The following is a 4,921-nucleotide window of genomic DNA, read 5'->3' on the forward strand; positions in this document are numbered from 1 at the left end:
AGAAGGACTTTATTGACCAACAAACCGTTACAGCTGCAGCCAGGAAAAAGAAGTAGTTCCGGATCCGCCATGTTCAGGAGCATCCTAAGGCCCCGTTTCCACGGAGACGCTGTGACAGTAAGACAAAACAGTTGAGTATCGGATTGGCCTTTCGTTCACACGGCGTCGGTGTTTCACGGGGGTGAAAACGCAAGCTTTTGAATTCAACCTCTAGTGTGGAGCGAAATGAATACGGGGGGGGGGCGTATCGCAGCCATGTGAACGAAACGCCTCACCTCCCCCCTATACATTTGGACATGCGCAGTAGTCGAGAACAAACGCTTGTGCTATGTGCTTCAGCAGCTATTCGCGTTGTATAAACAGAACCATGATATGATACATCGTGTATATCGCCGCCCAAAGAGCATCGAACACTTGCGCCAAATTGTTCAACCTTTACTCAAGCACAGGGCGACCATACGCAGCGTTTAGGTAAGACTTGGGAGAACTAGCCGCTAAAGAGGATGTTGCGGCCGGTGCCACGTTGTCAAGTTCCACTGCCCCCTACTGGCTGGGCGTGAGAACTACATCGTTTTCACTCAGGCAAGACTGCAGTGTAGACGGTCTGTAGACAGCAGATTACTTTAATTAAACATCACACCATCAGCAGAGTTTAAAAACCAGAGGGCGCTCTCTGGTCCACCATCAAGGCCGAAGTGACTGATGATTGTGACGATTTGTAATGTCTTGTTTTAAAGCCATGTGCCCCTTTCAGCTAGTTACAGTTTGGCCTTTATTCTGTCAATGTGATAAACCAAAAAGTCGTCATTCCAGATCTCCTTCCATCCATGCAGCTGTACATTAGCATTATTAAATCGTAGCCGTGAGAAGCTTTGATCGGAGCGCGGCACCTCTACGGAGCGTTGACCTTCTCTCGCTCTGAAGCCGATGTCATTCTGCTATCTTGGTTTCGCTTATCTCTCCGAAGAGAGGATTTCTTTTGAAACTGAAGTTTCGCTGTGTTGCACTGAGCTGCCGAAGGATCGCTCTCTCTCTCCCCCACTCTTACCTGCGTGCAGCAATTTTATGATTAAATAAAAACAGGTCCGAAATACACCAAGGGATCATCTATGGGTTGGAAACACTGCACGAATTAATTTTAATCTCACATCTTTTTTTTAAAAAAAAGGAGAAAAAGGTAAAATAATTGTCAACCAAATATTGTCATCGTATTGTTTGGAAGTCAAATGTGCTCACTTAGGGTTATGATTTAGTAAACATCTCGAGGATTTAGTCCTCTGACCTGTCACTGTTGTGCTCCTTTTATTTCCTCATCTTGAGTGTTCATCAGTTGAAGACCAGCACACATCTCCGATTACTGTCTGTCAGTCACTGCTCTCTCAGCGCTGCCTTCCAGGCTCACATTGAAGCTCCAGCTTCCCCTGTGTTACTGGTTAGCATATCTGTTAGCTCTGGAGATGATAAGCACCCTGATGATGTGGTGGAAGGCGGTGCAGGGCAGCCCAGAGAGTCTAATGCATTTTAATGAGAATCCTGGAAAGCCGAAGCTGAGGGAAGGGAGCGGTGCTCAGACCCCCAGTGTTCATCATCTCTTTGTTTCTTCCCTATTTCCTCTATTTGAAACCACCTTGGAGAGCCCTGACATGCCTGCTCAATAGATAGAAGCCAGCAGGAAAATAAAGATGTCATCAGTTTCGTTTCAGTCCTCGTCTTCCTTCCACTTCCTGGGTTTTATTTTCTTTCAGCCAAAGCCACTTGATTGCTGATCTCCTCTGGCTAGTAATGGCGCGTCCTTATTCTTTGTCATCTTTATTCCTGGACCAAATGTGCCCTGTCAGTTTGGATCAAGCAGCCTGGAGCTCAGTGTGGCACTTTGGAGATTTAATGGCCCAGCAGCCATTATCGTGCAATACAAAGACAAGTCTCATGCCCTCTCTCTGCCTGAGCATCTCTTTCTCCAACATGTTTGGACAGACAGTTACACACACACACACACACACACACACACACACACACACTTCTGTTAAATAACAGTAGTGTAAGTCCATCCAGTCTTGCAGAGGGAAGCTAGACTGTCTGCTCTGTAATGAGTGTCAGAAAATGCCCCTGCTCCGTGTTAGACATATCGCATGTCGGACTACTCGCCCGTTCCAAAGTGAGACTGAGTACTCGCCTGATTGATAGCCCGCTTCTTAATAACTTTTCGCCCTTCTCTACATCATTCACGAACAGCGGCCTGCCATGCCTCCTGAAACACAGCAGAAATAAGGCCCATGTTGTTCCCTACACCGACTGCTGCCTCTTCTCCTAACGGACACGGGAGAAACTGAGGCAGATGTGGACAATCTGGGGACCGTGTGTGTGTGTGTGCGTGTGTGTGTGTTTGTGTGGAAGTGATAAAAAGACAAAGAAGAACAAAGTGAGAAGGACGTCCTTTAGAGAACAAAAAAAAAAAAAAAACACACAGCCTAGCACGTCAGCACTCCTCGTGACAACAGGCAATATCTCAGAGAGCGACGGAAAGAGAACACCAAGGCTGGACATTCAGACTAAAGCTCTTATGTCACTGCATCCCATCCGTTCAGGAAATGTTGGTAACCTGAGATATTACTGAGCGTGCTCTGGTGAATAACAATCCATACAAATATGGACAATTTCCATTACTGTGATATAAACATATATTACCATATTATTTTTTTTAAACCAGCAAAATGTGATCTGCTTTTGGCTTCTCTTGTTCATCAGTAGCTGAAGCCGTTTATCAAAGTAACTGGGGATTAATAAATGCATTGTTCCAGACTAAAAACAAGGTGAACACTGTATGAAGAGTTGAGTCAATCGTTACATGCAAATCAAATTGCCGACAGTCAGAACAAACTCCTTTTTTGTATTAAATTATTAGTCTGATTAGTCTTTATATCAGCGCTACAATGTTAGCTTCAGCTAGCAGCAGCTTCTCAGACTGACAGCACTAACTCCTGCACAGCTCTGAATCTTTGAAGTCCATTCAGGGCTTTTAGGTTACTATTAGGGCTGGATGTTTCCCACAACCCCACGATACGATGCGTATCACGATACAGAGACCACGATATGATACATAACGTGATGGATATTGATTTTATATCATGACCGTGTTCTGAGACTTCACTACGACAGCTGGTCTTTGTTGTGGAGAAGAAGAGCAGAAGCATTTTAAGGATCCTACGACTTGACACTCTGCGATTCAGATCCTCAGAGATCCATTCAAATGTTTGACTCCCAGCACTTTGGCTGTGGTGTCACTGTGGCCTGAACCACAGGTCGTTTGCACGGAGATCGTGGTGATATATCACCCTTTGGATTGTTTGAGCACAGTCTTCGTCACTTTGCTCAATCACGTGCTCAAAAGTCGACAGCTCTGCTCTTCAGAGGTCTTCCACGTACACCATGTGCAGGACAGACGTTTTTGTCGACAACAAATGGTGGCAGCACTGGCAGCCTACGACCTCAGTTTCAGTGCGAGTCTCACTGGTGCTAACTGTTGCTAGGTAACCAAAATACTTTTGCTTAGGCCATATGGCCCAGCACTAATGTAAAGGTGATCATGTCATTGGAAGGATGAGTCAGACTAGTTTTACCTCTGCCATTGTTGTTGACAAAGTTGATATGGTAAGCCCCGCCCCCTCCTGGTGGTGATCGGTCAGTTAGTAAGAAGTGACGTTGACAAGCGAGGGGCAGTGTTCAGAAAGGTGAATTATTTTCAAATGTGGTTGAGGCGACTAAAAGAAGCAGCTGAAGCCAAAGGAGTGTTTACTCTCAGAGCGCTGACACGCTGCTGTTCAACGGCTTTGAGTTGAAAATAGTCCGAAAGACGGCGTTTATCAGCTCGGGCTCTGAGCCTTCCCCGGAAAAAAAAAGTGTTTGCAAAATTACTTTAATCTTTCAAAAATGACAAAATATCATCGTTGAACTGCTGAAAATCACACAAATCCAGCATCCCTTATTCAAACAGTTTACATAAACGTCCATCTGCTTATCTTTCTCACCGCCGTGCAGCAGCGACTCGTTTATAGCAGAGACAGACTTCCATCAGCTTACTTTAACAGGCCAATATACGGACACCTCATTAAATGATTCAACTACAAGCACTTGTTGCAGTCATGTAGGAATACACCAGGCCCAGAGTGACGACAGCGTGTTATTAGACTGACCTCTTTTAGGTCCTCATCGAGGTCATTGATCCAGATATCCTGCTTTACAAACAGGAGAGAAGACTGACTGTTCATCAGCTTCTTCAAGAGCCTCTGCCTCCACAACACTGCAGAGTGCGTGACGGTCTGTAGAGACATGCATGTGCACCTTTGTGGAGGTGAGACTTTGTGTACTGAAGGGAGGGAGCTCATGCACAGTGACACTGTTGAAAAGCCAAGTCGATTCTGCTCAGCAGTCAGTGAATGTGGAAATAAAAGGAAAATCAGTTATTTTAAATTCACGACTGCAAGCATATTTCTCCTCTCTAAAAATGTGTGAGAGTATTCACAGAGGCGTTATCCAGACTCCTCTTTTCCTGCATAAGTCAGCATTTGTCAAAAGTTGCACAGAATGGCTTTGAATTATTCCCGAAGAAAGAAAAAAAAAGAGCAGAAATGCAGATTAAAGTGAGAGCATAATGTGGAGCGATCATACACGGGACCCCTACGCACATCGCAGACAAGAGCGAGGCAAAAGGGGAACAAAAGAAACGTGTTACATCATGTGGTGTGATGAGTTTTACAGCGACTTGGTTCATCTCTATCAGAATGGTCTGAAGACGACTACAGACCACTGCCAACATTTCAGAGTGGACAGAAGCTTATCAGGGAGACGTCCCCCTCCCGTCCTCGGGTCATTGTTTACAGTCATGGGGTTAACTTGATCTTTATACCATTAACCTCAAATATCA

Source organism: Symphodus melops (genome assembly GCF_947650265.1).
Source record: "Symphodus melops genome assembly, chromosome: 5".
Lineage (NCBI taxonomy): Eukaryota > Metazoa > Chordata > Actinopteri > Labriformes > Labridae > Symphodus > Symphodus melops.